Below are 19,319 nucleotides of genomic sequence, written 5' to 3' on the forward strand. Positions count from 1 at the left end.
GTGGCAGCGACACCTATGCCACAGCAGAATACATTGAATACTTTTTGAACCCAATCAGCACCAAACACCCCAGCTATATCAAGGACACATATGATTTCCTTGAGAAAATCAGGAATCTCCAGCTACCTACCGACTGCCTGCTATTCACCATCGATATAGACAGCTTATATACCAATACTGACACGCCAGCAGGCCTAGCAGCGGTTAAGGAATGGTTTGCTAGACACCCAGACCCAAAGAGGCCAGATAAACACCTTATAGATCTATTGGAGATTAATCTCACCAAAAATGATTTTGAATTTGATTCCTAATATTTCTTACAAGTTAAGGGAACTGCGATGGGGAAGAGGTTTGCCCCATCGTATGCAAACATATTTATGGCCAAATGGGAGGAGAGGGCCCTAGCGGCCTGGCCTATTCAACCACTCCATTATAATAGATTTTTAGATGACATCTGGGGTATCTGGTCGGGTACAGAAATGGAGTTCAAGGAATTTGCTGATCATCTTCATCACTTTCATGCATCCATTCACATAAAGTACACCCTGCACAACTCTGAAGTGAACTTTTTAGATACAGTCACTTATAAGGGGAGTGACTTTATCAACACCCAAAAACTGCAAACCCGGGTGTACTTTAAAGATACGGATACGCACGCTCTCCTACATAAGTCCAGCTAACACCCAAGACACACCTTCAAGGGAATCTTGAAATCTCAGCTCCTCAGGTGTGGTTTCCTCTCCTACAGAGGCGCATACTTGTCATAAAAACTCATGTCTATGTCTGGATTTGCCATAATTTTTCTAACCCTAACCCTAGCCTCAGTTTACTAACCCTAATTTGCAGCCTTAATGTTAATCAACAGGCTGATGAAAAGTAGGAAATATGCTATTAAACCATGGTAAATTGTGGTTTTCTATCCTACAGGGCAGCATACCTGTCATAAAAACACATGTTCATGTCTGGATATGCCATTATTTTTCTAACCCTAACCTCAGTTTGTTAACCATAATTTGTGGCCTTAATGTTATTCAACAAGCTGATGAAAAGTAGGAAATATGCTATTAAACCATGGTAAATTGTGGTTTCCTATCCTACAGAGGCACATACTTGTCATAAAAACACATGTTCATGTCTGGATATGCATTCATTTTTCTAACCCTAGCCTCAGGTTACTAACCCTAACCCCTATCCCTAACCCCAACTTATATCCCTAACCCTAACCTTAATCCCTAACCCCAAACCCTAACCCTGAACCCCAACCCTAAACCCAACCATAAACCTCAACCCCAACACCTAAACCCAACCCTTAACCTAACCCTAAACCCTCACCTCAACCCTAAACCCTTACCCCTACCCTAAACCCTCACCCCAACCCTAACCCTAATTAGGGTCCTAGTCATTAAAATCCATAATTTCATCAGGGATTTCACATTTTCACTGAGAAATTCCGCAATATACATGAAAGTCAAATGTTCTGGTGAAATTTGCCCTATTTCTTTACCCTTGCCCCATGGGGTCACAGTTCACCACAATTCACAAATTAAACTTTCACATCTGTAACAATGCATCTGACATGTATTTTACGTAATATACTTATCAAATTACGTAACCCTTATTAGACTTTGCAAGTATTCCAACAAAAGTAAAGTCAATATCCATAGCACCAAAATGGCTATTCCATTACACCCATAAAGCTCCAATATATAATCTTCTATATGAACTATGGCAACTTTGGTGAGAAACCTACTTTTTCATGCACTCCTATATAGTAAGTATGTCACCTTTACTGAGACACCTACTTTGGACTACTTAGGAAATTTTTGATAAGTATTTATATTACCAACAAGGTATTGTGTAACACTCACAAACCTCCAATATGCAGTCCTATATATGAATTATGGCAATTTTGCTGAGAAACCTACTTTGCACTTCATAAGTCAACAGATCCATCATATACATGTGTAAATTGGGATCCACAATATACATATTGAGAATGTGGCATTTCCTAAGTTAGTCAGCACATCCATCATATCCATGTGTAAATAAGGATCCACGATCTACATGTTGAAAATGTGGCTCTCGCCAGGTCAGTCAGCACATCCGTCATATCCATGTGTTAATAAGTATCCACGATCTACATGTTGAAAATGTGGCTCTTCCTAGGTAAGTCATCACATCCATCTTTTAAATGCTTGGTGTTACCCAGACAACTATAAACTGCACTTAGTCTGACACAATCAATATTCTGAGTATGCAAAACCATTTTTACTGAGTTTCAGAAATTTTTTTTGTCTCAAATGCTTCTGTCAGGTCTGCACTCATGAGACACTGCAGACTTATTTAATCACATATCTAGATTATGCATGGCAAAATGTTTTAAAGAAGAGGAGAAACTTGAAATCAGTGGTTGCAAGAAACACTTTAATTTCAAGAACAAAGAACAAGCAGCTCAATAGAAATTTTCTAAATTAACATAAAGACATCCCAGGCCACTAACAAACAAAAAATAAAAGAGAAAAGCAAGTTATAAGCCCAAACCAAACATTTATTTTTAGAAATTTTTTATAAAATTTTTTATTTTGTATTTTTTATAAAAAAATACAACTGCTCGACAAAATAACAATGTGTGTGTGTGTGTGTGTGTGTATATATTAGGGATGTAACGATATTAAAATGTCACGATACGATACAATTTCGATATTGATCTCACGATACGATATTTATTGCGATATTGTGGAGAGGCTCACGGTATTGTAAAATAGTTCCCAAAATTGTGTTAAGAATGAAAATAACCAACAAAAAAAAATTTAACTGCTTTTGCCAGTCACCAGGACATTTATTCGTATATTTAAGGATCATGACAACATATGCTGATCCCTTAATGCTTTTAAAATGCAAATTCAAGGAGCATTAATATACCCCGTATGATACAGTGATTCTTCAACAACTGATTCTTCTTCTCATGTGCAATGTTCTCTCAAACAACTGTAAACAACAAAGAAACAATTCCAAAGAAAGGAATTCCCAACAGGGAACTGCAAAGAAAGATCAAGTTAAGCCAGGTTTAATCTATCATATGTGCTAGGCAAATAAAAACAGCTTGTTGAAACAATCAAGTATCTATGAACATAACTTAAATAAAATAGTGAAAAAGCTTACTGAAAACACCCTCTGTCCTTTAGCGTTTGTTGACATAGCGAAGCCGAAATGCTTCCATACTTCGGACTTGAATGCTGCAGGGGCTTGCACAATCTCAATTTCGGGGGCGTTTTCAGAAGTATCAACATGAGCCATGCTGTATTCGCCGCTATCCGCCATGCTTGTTTGTTGTGCGGGCAGCGTAAACTACTATTGGCTCAACAGCGAATGCCGTAGCGCAACGGATCATGGGTTATGTAGTTTACAATGCGTTATTCCGCAGAAACCTGCCTATTTTTTTTTTTTTTTTTAAGGATAACTGGCGTTTTAATATCGTAACATGACCACGACGATATCGAGACACTTTTATTACCGCGATAGCGCGATATGGTCAATATTGTTACATCCCTAGTGTATATATATATATATATATATATATATATATATATATATAGTGGCTGGATAGTGTAGTGGTAAGATCGCCGCCTTTCACACGGGAGACCGGGGTTCGAGACCTCCTCACGCTATACTGTGCCTACCTCAAATATGAGAGACAAACATACGAATAGAGTCATGCCGGCTCAGACGTCGCCCGGATTAACAAGGTCTGCGCCAGATGTTGAGGAACCAGGACAATCTGACGATAAGTGGGCTACTGGAACAAGAACAAGACATGCATGGACAAGAGATGAGAACAAGGGACTGTTGGAATGCTACTATACAAGTAACCCCAGTGAAAGAGGTTACATGAAGCGGATGTGGGACCTATGGATTCTTCGACACCCCACAGCAAGACTAACACCAAAACAACTAGTAAGCATCCGCAAGAAACAACTGCTATCACAACTAGAGATTGATGAGGTACAACATGAATGCTACGACAAGGGGGAGCCAGGACGACAGGTCAGGGGGGAGATATCATCATCATCATCATCCCCACATTCCGAGATTGGGTACCAAGCCCTACCAAATACCGTCAACGAGTAAGGCAAGTCCTGAGAAGTCAGCTGAATGGGAGGAACAAGATCCGGGCAATCAATACCTACGCCCTACCAGTCATCAGATACCCCGCTGGCGTTATAAGCTGGCCAAAGGAGGAGATGGAAGCCACTGACATCAAGACAAGGAAGCTCCTCACAATGCATGGTGGGTTTCACCCCAAATCCAGCACACTGAGACTATACACTAAGCGGAAAGAAGGAGGCAGAGGACTAGTGAGCGTCAAAGCCACTATCCAGGATGAAACATCGAAGATCCATGATTACATCAGGAAGATGGCCCCGACTGATGACGTGCTCAGTGAATACCTCAGGCAACAGAAACCCAAGAAGGAAGAGGAGCAAGAACAGGAACCATCATGGAAAGATAAACCCCTGCACGGCATGTACCACCGGCAGATAGAGGAAGTGGCTGACATTGAAAAATCCTACCAGTGGCTGGACAAAGCTGGACTGAAAGACAGCACAGAGGCATTAATCATGGCAGCACAGGAACAAGCTCTAAGTACAAGATCAATAGAGGCTGGGGTCTACCACACCAGGCAGGACCCCAGGTGCAGGCTGTGCAAAGATGCCCCCGAGACGATCCAGCACATAACAGCAGGGTGCAAGATGCTAGCAGGCAAGGCGTACATGGAACGCCATAACCAAGTGGCTGGCATAGTGTACAGGAACATCTGCGGGGAGTATGGGCTGGAAGTCCCAGGGTCAAGATGGGAGACACCTCCAAAGGTGGCTGAGAATGATAAGGCTAAGATCCTGTGGGACTTCCAGATACAGACTGACAAACTGGTAATGGCTAACCAACCGGACATAGTAGTGGTGGACAAGCAGAGGAAGAAGGCTGTAGTGATAGACGTAGCAATCCCAAGCGATGGTAACATCAGGAAGAAGGAACATGAGAAGCTCGAGAAATACCAAGGCCTGAGAGAAGAGCTAGAAAAGATGTGGAAGGTGAAGGTAACAGTGGTCCCAGTGGTAATTGGAACACTCGGGGCAGTAACGCCCAAACTGGGAGAGTGGCTCCAACAGATTCCAGGAATGACATCTGAGATCTCTGTCCAGAAGAGCGCAATCCTAGGAACAGCTAAGATACTGCGCAGGACCCTCAAGCTCCCAGGCCTCTGGTAGAGGACCCGAGCTTGAAGGACAAAGACCGCCCACAGGAGGGCGAGTGGGGATTTATTTATTTTTTTATATATATATATCTAACAAAGTTAGGGCCTGGGATATGTTATACAGACACTTTCTTTATAGAACAAAGGACAAGGGGCTCAACATAAATTTTCCAAAGAAAGTCTTTAACATAACTACAGTGACAAAAAAACCTTACAAATCAGGTTCCTTTGTCTGCTCCTTCTCCATGAACATCTGCCTGTGTCTCCTGTCTGTAATATAGACGGACAAAAAGACATGGCTCATTAGTGACAACAGTGACAATTGTAAAAGAATAGCAGTGACATTAGCAAAACAATTGCTATGACATCACTTACAAGGTTTTGAGCAGGCCCCTGAAGTTGTCGATTGTGAGGCCCATGTCTTTGCACCTCAGTAGAAGTTCTTTGTTGCTGTTCAGTACTGTGTTGATCTGAAAAGAGCATTCTCCTTGAGTTCTGTTTATAATTTTCAGCAACAATGGACAGTAAAGTATGCTTGCACATGCTTACAGTACTAGTCGTAATTGGCTCATGCCAGTATGAAGCAAAGCATGACTTCACTGTTTTCTTCAGGGATTCCGGATATGCTAATCTCCTCCTACACACTCCACTCTGTAAAACAGACATCTTTAGCGACACTACATACAAGCACATACAGCACACCCATTTAGAAAACAAAGTCTACTATCTCACCTTTATATCTTGCTTAACCATTTTCGGTAGGGGAGAAATTACTTCAGAGGCATTTTCCTCCTCTTCACATTCCCATTCATCCTCCTCCTCTTCGTTGACATCAAATGAACAGGTCGCCTTCTCAGGAGTTTCAGTAAAAATTAACTCCAAGTCAGAGAATAGTTCGCCTAATGGTTAAGGAGGTGCAATTGTAATTGAAAGATTGCAAGTTCAAATCTCTGACAAACAAGTACCACTGAGGTAGCCTAAGCAAGGTACCGCCCCCAAGCACTGCTCTCTGGGTGCTGAATAGCTTCGCCCTGCTGTGCTATGGTGTGTAAACAATGGCTATCACTTTCACTTTAGCATACCCATCACTATACATTGACTCAACTCAATTTACAGGCAATTTACCTGTCTCTTCCTCCCCATGCTTTTGCTGGGGACTTTTGTTTGGCTGAGGTACCGTGGGAGCTGGTGCTTGCTGTGCCTCAATTTCCATTCCAGAAGAAGACAACGGTTCTGGAGGTACGTCGTCTTCGTCGGACGACTCAAAAATCATCCGTGCTGGCGTGGTGATCTCATGCAGCTCACCATCTTCACACGGCTGACCGGTTTTGGCCTGGGGATGCTTTCCTATGCCTAAAGCCAGCTCCACAAAATTTCGGCTGCGGTGGATATCCTGAATGTCTGGGTCTGCGACATAAAACCGGTCAGCCGTGTCTAGAGTGTGGCACATGAGACGGGCCACCAAGCGCCGGCGATCCGGTGGCAAGTTCCTCTCGATCTGTGAACAAGAAAAAACAATTTCTGTGCAGATAATACTGAGCCATATTCTAAAATCTTTACCATTGACTTTGACTTACTGAAACTTTGACTTACGCAAGTTGACACCTGTCCGTATATCACATATTGTGAACGAACGCTGCATTCCATTGTTTTGACATGTCTGCCTAACAAGATCTGCTAATTTAAAAAATGGCTGTCCGGATGATGAAAAGAAAAAAGTTTCAGGCCTCCTGCTGTGACCTGGCAGAAAGGGTCTTAGGGCTTCAAACCGGGTCAGCCAGCAATTCTCCCTCGGGCTGAGGGTGATATATGCCCTGCCATAGGTGCCAGATGTTTTGTGGCTTGCAACCTAAGGAAAGGACAGAGTGGCTTAATAAATATGATGGTACACATCAGGTGTATTTTCTGTATGGAGTGTAAGCATAATCAATCCATCCATCCATTTTCCAAACCGCTTATCCTACTAGGTTATGGGAGGCCTGGAGTCTATCCCGGAAGCAATGGGCACTAGGCAGGGAACAACCCAGGATGGGGGTCCAGCCCATCGCAGGCCACACTCACACACCATTCACGCACACATGCACTTCTATGGACAATCTAGCATCTCCAATTAGCCTCAGCATGTTTTTGGACTGTGAGGGGACACCAGAGTACCTGGAGGAAACCCCACGATGATATGGGGAGAACATGCAAACTCCACACACATGTGACCAAGGCGGAGAATTGAACCCATGTCCCAGAGGTGTGACGAAACAGTGCTAACCACTTCACCACCATGCCGCCCCCTGTAAGCATAATTTCTACACAAATTTAAAATAGGCAAAAAATAATTACAGTATTAACAATGTTTTGGATACTCACAGAAATCACTACCCTGTTCTCTTGAACCTTGGCATTTTTAAACTCAGACAGGGTCATGTTTATAATGACACTGCTTCTGTGCCCTGTAACTATGAATAGGTAGGTGGCGATAGCGCCAATGCAAGAATTTCTTCTTTTAATTGAGTTGTGCGCTCCAGCCAGAGCATCTGTAACCAAAATACAGTAAGTGACAAAAAAAAGTTAATCACCCAGACAGAGTAGTGGAAAATAAATGAATCTGCACTTGGTGAAAGGTTATGTGACTTTACTGCAATGATTATTGTATCAAATCAAGCAGACAACAATGTTGGTAGTATGCATACACTAATTTCAGTTACATTTACATTTGGAAATCATGAGCATAACATTGACAAGTTTAACCTATGTGTTTTTCATTCTATGGCTTTCAACTTACCAAGAGTTGTGGGGATTTCACTTCTTAACTCTGCTGCCAGAGCTACCAGTTCCTCACGTGTGGGCATCCGCTTTCGTTTCTCATCTTTAACCCCCTGCCTGTGACTAACAATGTTTTTTGACAGGACACGTATCTGGTATTTCATGTGTCTTTCTAGGCCCTTTAAAAATTTCTGGCCTAATTTGACCACAGGCGGATTATCATTTATTAGGAATTGGAGAAATTTCAAAACGGCCAATAAGTAATTTTTCGTGGTAGTCACCTTGAATTTAATATTAAGATTCTCCATCCAAGAATTTATCCTGCTTGGATCGTTTAAAAATTTTAAATTGGCAGGGGCTGGCTCATCGGGGTGATTCCACATATAATCAATAAAATTTTTAATATAGCCCAATTGTTGCTTGGCATTTTCTTTTTCTCTTTTTGTGCTGTTAATCCTATACAGGGTACTTTTGAATTCTGACAGTACATTTTCTGAAGGAGAAAAGACAAATAAATCATAGAAATTGAATCAAAGCCATTCTAAGGTATGCCATGATATCCATCCATCCATTTTCCACTTATCCTATTCAGGGTCACAAGGGGTCTGGTTTTAAAGACTAAGGGTACAAGGCACAGAACTGCCCAGTACAGGGAACCGATGCATCATAGGACACACTCACACACCAGTCACTCACACATGCACGTTATGAAATTGCAATTATAATCGTATTCATCCATCCATCCATTTTCCAAACCGCTTATCCTACTGGGTCGCGGGGGGTCCAGGGCCTATCCCGGAATCAATGGGCATGAGGCAGGGAACAGCCCAGGATGGGGGGCCAGCCCATTGCAGGGCACACTCACACACGATTAACTCACACATGCACACCTACGGGCAATTTAGTAACTCCAATTAGCCTCAGCATGTTTTTGGACTGTGGGGGGGAAACCGGACTACCTGGAGGAAACCCCATGACGACATGGGGAGAACATGCAAACTCCGCACACATATGACCCAGGAAAAGACTTTAACCCAGGGCCCAGAGGTGTGAGGCAACAGTAATAACCACTGCACCACCATGCACCCCATAATCGTATTCTTACCATCAAAATGAACCTTATGGGCCACAGGCCGTGTGCTGCTCCCTTCAGTCAATGACGCAACTTCACGCTGGAGGCGCTTGACTTCCTCTCTGAGTTGGGTGATCTCATCCACCTTTTCTAGTTTACTTTTGTTAAATTCTTGAAGAGCAGCTTTGGCCGCATTTCGTTTTGCCTGTTTTACCTGATTTTTGGGAAGAGGTAATCTGGATGACTTGCAAACAATGCAATATTATGAGAATACACTTTACAAAATATAATTCAATTAATTCTTATATAGTGCCTTTCACATCCCAACATGCTTTACATGGATGTGTTGTGATACATTCCAACATCATTAAAGGTAGTACTAAAAAATGAGGGAAGGGAAGGAAAGAAATTATTGATTACCATTGAATTCAGTTCAACGCCTGCCAGGTTATGAGACATGGCCAGGTGCCTGTCTATGCGGACCAGTTCCTCGGCCACACATTCTGGCATAGGGCAATCGACTGGTCCAGCATAACGGGAGCTCCAGACGCTGTTCATGAGGCGGCGCTCCACTGGAGATTCAATTTGATGGACTTGCCTCAGGTGCAACGACACGTTAAAGTACATCACGTTGCACAGCGGGCAGGGCTGCTTGTGCCTGGGCATTTTTCTGAAGAGAATAACAAAAAAAAATTAATCTTTCACAATGAATTAGAAAAATGCTGCAAATTGAAAAACATTAAGTTGAATATTTCTTGGGAATGCATTTCATGCATGCCAAATTTCAGACTCCTAGCTAGTACGGTTAAGCTCTGAACCCCCCTGAGCTTCATCCGGGGCCAAATTTTACTTACATTATAACTGTACAATTAGACCAAAGAGGGTGTGAAAGGCATGCCATCATGAAACTTTGCACAGTTGTTAATACACAAAAGTAGTTCATCCATCCATCCATCAATTTTCCAAACCGCTTATCCTACTGGGTCATGGGGGAGCCGGAGCTTATCCCGGAATCAATGGGCACAAGGCAGGGAACAACCCAGGATGGGGGGCATGGCAACTCATACAAAGTAACTTTTCTGCCTCAGAGCTGAGCCATGACTGAGAAAAACCTTTTGGTTGCTAGGGGACTTTTCACATGGATACCTGAGAAAGAGCCAAGTGACCCTTATATTGCCACGAAGGGCAGCATGTCTACTGTTAGATGCATTTTGAATCATCCTTCTAGCTGGTTCCTGTGTGAAGTTAGAGCCTAATTGATGATGCCTGCTCTGTGTACTCAGACTGCACAGCTGACTGCACACAATGCTAGAGCCAACGGAAAAATCAATACTGCGAGCTCTGTGACACACCAATATTCAGGCTTAAACACCATAGCTAAGTACAAATTTAAAAGACTACTGAAAGTTGTCTGAAAATGCTACACTAATGAAACTTGGCAAGTTTATTCACACATATCCATATTTTGTCTCCACCAAATTTCAGACCTCTAGTCTGTATGGGCGAGCTCTGAGACCCCCTAAAGTAACCTGCCCCCTTTCTCCATTCACTTACATTAGGAACTTCATTTAAAGCTCCACCAAACATGTTCTGTAAGGCGTGCGCTCATTAAACTTTACACTCTCACTCACACATGCATCTAGGTAATGAATGCCAAATTTCAGAACCCTAGATTATACGGTTAAGTCGTAACGCCCCCTTAGCTTAGTTTCAGGCATTTTTTTTTAAAGTCGCCATTTACTTCCATTACCTAATTTAGTAAACTCAAACGCCCACTGCTGCTCTGTGCTAAGGGCTGCACTTATTTAACTTGGCACACTCATTCAGACATGTATGTAGTTTATGTGTGTGAAACTTCAGCTCCCTAGGTCACAGGGTTCAGCCACAAGTAAAAGCTAATTAGGTCCCCAATCCATTTTGCTTGAAGCATGCCTACCGTAGACAGTGATATTACACACAGAATGAAAGGACAAATCAAGCACTGAGCAACCAAATTCATGCAAAGTCAACCAAGTTTTATTCACCATAAAACAGCTTTTACTGAAAGGGTAAAACAATACTTTCAGGAAAAAAGAAAGAAGAAATAACTCAGCGCTGCCATCGAGATCAATAGTCTTCTACATTCTGAAATGTCAGAGAAAGAAGAGAGACAGATCAGTGACACCAGACAAGGCAGCGAAAGTATGATGGTGCCTCTAGAAAAATCAGTTATGCAATACTTAATGAATCTTACTTTTTGCAGTTGCTTGACCAGACTTCTAAAGTTGTCTATGGTCATGTCCATCTGCTTGCATCGGCTCAAAAGTAGAGGTGTATCGCTTAGTACTTTATTTATCTGAAAAAACAGCAATCGGTTTGTATGTTTAATTATCAAAGACCGATAAAATTAAATGAAAAGGTACTTACAATGACTGTTGATATGGGTGAATCTCAATATGGCTTAAAAACATTCTTCACCATTTCTTTCATAGTCTCTGGGTATGAAAGCCTCCTCCTATAAACTTGCCTCTGAAATAGTTCAAGAAAACCAAATGTGACAACATACCTACTATAATACCTGCCACATATAATACATATACATATAATACCTGCCACACCTCTTTTGAAAATTGAAAACTATAATTACTCACAGTTTTCCCTGGGTAATGAAGACTTTTCCGAAGAGGACTAGGAAACTGCAACAAGACAGTGCATGGTTCTAATTTTACAAAAATGTATATACATTTCTGCTAGAACAAACAAGAGTGATGCTTCAATTACCAACACAGCAAATTGCTGAGACTTACTTCACCCTGCTCCTCTTCTTCATCTCCTTCCTCTTCTACTTCAAAAACAAATGAGCCTTTGCCTTCATCTAACTTTTAAAGACACAATTCATCAGTGCCCTTCTTAACAGAGACACCTGTTGGAAGCAAGTAGATTATATTGGCATCACCACTGGTATACATTTGCTTAACCACACTTTGATTTACTTCTACCTCACTCACCACAATGTTCCTCCCTGCCAGGGTCAGACTCTTCTGCACTAAGATGCAATTCAATGACCTCACCTTCCCCAGCACAGGTCTGTTACACCGGGCCCCTCTACTGCGTGGCTACATGCAGCTGAGGATTCGTCTTCTTCCTCAGACGACTCTATTACTGAAATATGCCTTCTCGGTGTTACAGCGCTGCTTCCTTGTGCCACAGTGTCAGACTGCAGATCTGTTGTACGGCATGCCTTGCCAATACCCAGTGCCGCCTTAACAATATTACTTCCCCTGTGAGAATCTGCAAAGCCTGGCTCCACAACATAAAACCGATCTGCGGTCTCCACACTGTGGTACATTAGCTGAGAGACCAGACGCCTCTCTTCCTCTGAAGCAATTCCATGCACCTATCATAAAAGATGAAAACCATGTTAGTGTACAACCAATATTTTATCCTATGCAAAAGACTATAGCAATTTTTACTTACACAGGTGGAGACAGCACTACGGATCTCTGTCACATTGTAGGGACGTGGCATCCCACACTCACCAACATGCCTGCATCACAAACTCCGTCAATTTCCGCAATGGCTGGCCTGACGCACTAAAAAAGAAGGCGACTGGGTTGTACTGGTATCCTGGGAGATGTGGCCTGATTTTCTCAAATTTCTGGAACCATCTGAACTCCTTTCGGTTCAGGGCAACCTTCGCCCTCCCAAAAGTACCAGCTGTCTTATGGCTAGTGATCTATGAAAATAAGAATATAACAATACATTTGAAATTAAATAAAAAATTTGGTGATTGTCATTGTTGACACACCACGGCACGCAGTGCACAATGACGAAATGTGTCCTCTACATTTAACCCATATGTGACAATGTGACATAGCAGGGAGCATTGTGAGGTTGATTATGACACTCCTCCGGTGTCCAGTGGTGACAAATAGGTATGCGCTCAGGTACCCAATACAGCTGTTGCGCAGCTTCACGTCATCAGGGTTTTCATCAAGAAGGTCTATAAGAAAAATACAAAAACCTGAGCATGATATTCAAAAGTAGATTGAATAACTTCTGACTTACCTAGAGACTCAGGAATCCTATTCTCCAGGTCTGTTGCCAGAGTGCGCCAAATCGTGACGAGTCAGCATCCTTTTCTTCTTGTTTTGCTTAACCTCCTGCCTGTGCCCCACAATTCTTTTCCCTAATGCATGAATTTGACACTGCAAGTGCCGCTGAATGCCCAATAAAAATTTGCTGCCCAATTGTACGCACTTCAAATTTTGCTCCGACAAAAACTGAATTTTTTTTTAATTGCCAATATATAGGTTTTACAAGTTGTAACTTTAAATTTAGAATATAGTCCTTCCACCCAATTGTTGATCCTGAATGGATCATTTAAAAATTTCATGTGGGCTGGGTCCGGGCTGTCTGAATGATCCCACATATATTCAACAAAATTTTTTACATATCCCAATTCCTGCCTACTGTTTTCTATGGATTTTTTTGATTCCCCGACAAGGTATAGGCTTGCTTTGAATTTTGTTAATACTTTCTCTGAAACAAACAAGACATTACAATGAATGCAAGGAAATACAATGTATTCAAAGCTGTGTCATATTTTTATATATTTTTAATTTCTTATGTTCTTATGGTTCCTTTACATCAGAGCTAGACAAGATTTTAACAACTCTGAGCTATTAGTTAAGGTCTCCCCAAATGAGCTTGATTGGCCAAATGGCCTCCTTTCACTTGTAAATTTCTTATGTTCTTTATTGTGATTATTCTTACCTGTGAAGAGAAGTCTGTGGTGACCCTCTGACTTTTGCGACTCTGACGCATCGAGATGCTTTTTAAGTTCGTCCACGGTTTTTTTAAGTTCTTCCACCTCACTGCCGTTCTCTTTCATTTTCTGGTTAAATTTCCGAAGGGCGCCTCTTGCAGCAATACGCTTGCAGAGACGGACCTGCATCATGGGGAGGGATGATGCAAAGTACTGTCAGACAATGTCAAGTATGCATAATGGAAAATTTTATTCAATGGAATTCATTACCTGATGAGCCAGTTCCTCACCCTTCAACTCATGGCTCACTTGCAAGTGTCTGTCAATGCGCGACAGATTCCTTGCATTGCGGCCCGGTATCTGGCAATCCACGCGGCCAGCGTACCTACAGGTTGCTATTGAAATTAGAAGCTTGCGCTCCTCGCTTGTTTTAACTTTATGTACGTCCCTCAGGTGGACGCACACGTTTGTGTACCTGACAAGGCACAGCGGGCAGCTCTGTTTTTTACGAGCCATTTTTCTAAAAGTGATCAGCAATAAAATACAAAGACATAGTGATGATTAGAATGGCATGACTAAGCAAGTATAATTTTATTGTAAATATATCTTATATTTAGACAAAATTCTAATTTCAATTACAAACTGACTACACTGCAAAATATAGCCTTTGAAATTTATGATAAATTGTTGTGAGGCAAACATGGCCTATAACTAGCAAAAATATCTGCCAATGCGATAAGTAAATTGTACTTGGTAAGATTTCCTAAAATAAGACAATATGCCTAAACACAAGCAAATTAATCTCATTCATAAGATGCTCTATTAGTCAGCCTATACATGAAATTAGAATTTTGTCAAATATAAAAAAAATGTACTTGGTAAGATTTTTCATTATTTGCAGTGTACAACACACATTACATAACAGTTTTATAATTAAAGATAGTTTTACAATTAAGGAGGTGAAGTACAAACGCACTTATGAAATTGCATTAAATCACATCACGTTTTCACATTCATAAAAGAAAAATACAACTGCAAGTTGCATTTGCTTCGACAGTGTATGACAAACACTTAAGACTAAGCATTAAATATCACTTGCAAAGTCAAACGGTTTATGGCGACCTTAGTTTACAACACTGAATGCAACAATACTGAAAAACTTCAAAAGTACTTACGAAAGTAATGGAAGTAGGTGTCGAAAAGGTCTGTACAGTTTAATTTCCCCTGCTGTCCGCTCTCTTCGCTGTCCAGAACTGCACTACATGATTACGAACTATACGCTGCCTTTTATATTCTCCCGCCCACTCTTAATATTGACAGAGTGTCACCCAATAGCTGTCCAGATTTTATTAAGACATCGTTGGTTATAAATTTTTCCATTGCAGGAAATTTTCATTTTTTCATGAATTTTCTTAGGACTTTAATGATAAACTTGGTGTAGTGAGTGGTGAAAAGCTGAGACTTTAAATAGTAAAAAATATATATATAATTAAAAATCGTTATGCTGCAAAAGAATATTATATGGGTTAAATGTGGAGTATGTGTGCTTCCACATACATTTTAAATCATCCATCTAGCTTTCTGTGTGGACTTATCACTTTTTAAAGTTTACCAAGCTATTTCTGTCAATTCCTACACTAAGGGAGCATATTACTTGCATTGCCTCGCCCTTGCTTCACAAAATGTTACTTTTTGTATCGATTTGTGCAGTGGAGACATGCCGTTGCCTAGGCAACCATGAACTGAACTCAGGCAGCTGCTCTCAGAGACCGTTAATATATAGACTATGCAAATCATTGCTGAGTTTGAAAAAAATATATTTTGAAAGTAAATAATTTTTCTTCTACCAGGTCTGCACTGATGATACTGTAGAAACTTCACCATGGATGTGTCCAGTATGTCCACACCAAATTTCAGATGCTTTGCTTGTACAATTCAGTCGTGACGCCCCCTCTTGATAGTTTTAAGCCAACAGCAAATGGTAAAAAACATAGTCACAGGTCCCTCAGATATGTTCTGCAAGTGCTACACTAATGAAACTTGGAACATCAGTTCGTACTTAAATCTAGTTTGACCGTGCCAGATTTCAGAACCCTAGATTATACGGTTAAGATGTAACGCCCCCTCAGCTTAGTTTGAGGCATTTTTTTAAAAAGTCGCCATTTACTTCCATTGCCTATTTTAGCAAATTCAAAAGCCCACTGCTGCTATGTGGTAAATGCTGCACTCATGGAACTTGGCATACTCATTCATATATGTATGTAGTTTATGTCTGTGACATTTCAGCCCTCTCAGTCACAGGGTTCACCCACAAGACCCCCTCAAGTGAGCCTGCACCTTTTCCCCTCCGAAACCATTAAAAACATAAAGCCACAGGTCCCTCAGATATGTTCTGCAAGTGCTACACTAATGAAACTTGGGACATCAGTTCATACTTAAATCTAGTTTGTGCTTGCCAAATTTCAGAACCCTACATCATACGGTTAAGTCGTAACGTCCCCTTAGCTTAGTTTGAGGCCTAGTCAGAAACATTGCATTAGAAGCTGAAAATCCCACCAAGCATCTTCTGTAAGGTGTGCTCTCATGAAACTTTGTACACTTGTTCACACAATTACCCAGTTTCAGCATGCCAAATCTCAGCCCTCTCGCTGACAGTGTTTAGCTGTGACGCCCCCTTAGCTTAGTTTGAGGCCTAGTCAGAAACAGTGCAGCCACTTTAAATAAAAGATAAAAAACGTGCTCGTTTCTAATTAAAGACACATAATTGTAACAGACCTGTATGGATGGAATTGGAGGTAAAATCACCTAGTTTCAGGAATACTTTAAAGAATCGTTGTAGGTCATTCCTGCACAGAGTTATGGCCTGTCAAATTGCAGCTGTCGTGCCTCCATTTACTTAACATTCAACATCATCAAGTTCAAAAGGTCACTGCGGGCTTTTGCTAAGGGCTACAGCGATGAAACTTGGCAACTTTATTCCGTAGTGGGTCTAGTTTATGTGTACCAAATTTAGACCCCTAGCTCATACGGCTCAGCCATGACCCCCTCGAGGTAGTTTGAGGCCTAGTCATAAAAAGTGTAGCCACTCGTGATAAAAATCACACTCGTTTCTAATTAAGGAGGCATATTTGTAACAGACATGTATAGATAGAATTAAAGAGCAGACTGTCTAGTTTTAATCACACTTTAAGGCATCTTCCTAGGTCACTGCTATGTGGAGTTACAGGCTAGGAAGTGACTGGTGGGGTGCCTTCCTTAACCCTAAGACCCCTTCCCTAACCCTAAGACCCCTTACTTTCCCCTAACCCTAAGATCCTTTCCCCTAGACCCCTTATCCCAACCCTCATACCTATCCTTTACCCTAATCTTCATTCTTCATTTTACCCCTACTCCAACTCTGATCACCAATGCCTACCTGAACCTCACTCTTAAATTAATATATACTTTCATCCACATTATTGCCTTTGTGTACTCACCATTTTTCCAAGTCAGATCGAAATATTTACCTGGGAAAACAAACCCCGGCAAATTGAAATACCAATACTGACGACTAGGGGGCAGGATCATTAAAATCAGTCATATAAGAAAAATAAAATTAAAAATAAAATTACTTACCCTTTTTTTATGTGCTGCCTTTTTACTTACTTACCAGAGTACCAGAAAACAGTCATGTAGGTAGCCGTCATCGTCATCATCGCCATCACCGCGGTCGCTGCCATCACCGCCGTCTCCGTCCATTGCTTTTAAATGCAGCCCCTATTAAAAAGTTATCCTTTTTAGAAAATGCAGAGTCCCAGAAGGACTATGGACATAGTGTTGCCAGTGTACATTAAAACACATCATGGTGTACATTTCAAAACTTTTACAATAACCTTAACCTAACCCTAAACCCTAATCCCTAACCCTAACCATAACCCTAAACCAAACCCTAACCCTAAACCCTAACCCTTACACTAATTAGGAACATGGCCAAATTTCACAGCTAGATTCTGTAATTTCTTAGTCCCCGATGTAGAGGATACAGAAAAGATATAAATTAGTTCAGAATTTAATTAAAATTCTAAATTAGCTGTAGTAATTTTTTCTCACCACTAAGAACACTGTTGAGCCATTAAATTCAAAAATTACATGAAAAAAATAAGTTGTCAGAAATTCATGTTGTACTTCTGTAATGTACATGTGATAAGCCGTCCTTCCATCATTAAAGTCTATAATCTGTAATTCTGTAATTTCACTTAGCAATCCTGGGTAGAGTTAATCTAATTATCAATTCTGCACTTTCACTTAAAAATTGTGGGTAGGGTTAGTCTAATCAATTCTGTAATTTCACTTAGCAGTCGTGGGTAGGGTTAGTCTATTCAATTCTGTAATTTCACTTAGTAATCGTGGGTAGGGTTAGTCTAATGAAACGTTCTGTACTTTCACGTAGCAATCATGGGTAGGGTTAGTCTAATCAATTCTGTAATTTAACTTAGCAATTGTTGGTAGGGTTAATCTAATGATCAATTCTGTAATTTCACTTAGCTATTGTGGGTAGGGTTAGTCTAATCAATTCTGTAATTTCACTTAGCAATCATGGGTAGGGTTAGTCTAATAATAAATTCTGTACTTTCACTTAGCAATCATGGGTAGGGTTAGTCTAATCAATTCTTTAATTTCACTTAGTAATCATGGGTAGGGTTAGAAAATGATCAATTCTATAATTTCATTTAGCAATCATGGGTAGGGTTAGTCTAATGATCAATTCTGTAATTTCACTTAGCAATCGTGGGTAGGGTTACCCTAATGATCATTTATAAGTACCTTGATCCATGTATGTTTAGGAGCTGTATTATATCAGCTAGAAATGCCCTAATATCGCCATGTAATGTCATGATATCACTGTGCATTACCATAATGTACATATCTAATATCCATAATGTCTAAGTGTGTCATTTGCACACTTTGTTACCAATCAGCTTCACACTACCACTTCTCTAGTTACCCTAATGGAAGATAAAGAAATACAATCAGACACTGTTCAAAATAAACAAACTTTCATTTAAACACACATATTTCTATTCAACGTCCAAGTCAAGCAGTCGACCCAGATGAAGCATTGCACCTGAAACAAAGACAAGACAAATGCAAATGAAACACAACAGTAAATCAATAGTAGTGGGAATAGCCCATAAAGGTTTTCAATGTTTTGATATAGCTTACTTTTGCAACTTATTTATTAGTCTAATGATCAATTTTGTAATTTCATTTAGCATGTAGGTATCAAAAATTATCTGTTTCAGAATATCTTTGTCAACTGAAGGATAAAACAAGGTCAAAGTCCAAGTGGGACTTTCCATTTTAAAATGCAGATAAGAGTCACCTTCAAGCATTTTCATTGGATAAAAATTATTACAATTCTCTGGTTAGCTTTTCTGGACCAAATTCCTTTGATTCAAGGACTAAATTCCACACTGCCCTTAGCATTTAAGTGTCAAAAAAATTCC

General features: G+C 40.7%; 1 long non-coding RNA gene across 3 annotated transcripts; it reads right to left on the minus strand.

Moving 5' to 3' along the window:
* Positions 1–11,080: 11,080 nt before the first annotated feature.
* LOC125751047 (uncharacterized) lies at positions 11,081–15,184 on the minus strand. Of its 3 annotated transcripts, none has more exons than XR_007400500.1 (11): positions 15,009–15,184; positions 14,104–14,353; positions 13,842–14,016; positions 13,134–13,607; positions 12,605–12,801; positions 12,074–12,462; positions 11,873–11,988; positions 11,717–11,761; positions 11,493–11,594; positions 11,320–11,421; positions 11,081–11,210 (listed from the first exon to the last, which is right to left on the minus strand). It is a non-coding gene; the product is annotated as an uncharacterized LOC125751047 (long non-coding RNA). The 3 variants fall into 3 exon arrangements; XR_007400499.1 differs by having other exon boundaries at positions 12,543–12,801; XR_007400498.1 differs by having other exon boundaries at positions 12,074–12,801.
* Positions 15,185–19,319: the final 4,135 nt, after the last annotated feature.

This window comes from Brienomyrus brachyistius, chromosome 10 (genome assembly GCF_023856365.1).
Source record: "Brienomyrus brachyistius isolate T26 chromosome 10, BBRACH_0.4, whole genome shotgun sequence".
Classification (NCBI taxonomy): Eukaryota; Metazoa; Chordata; class Actinopteri; order Osteoglossiformes; family Mormyridae; genus Brienomyrus; species Brienomyrus brachyistius.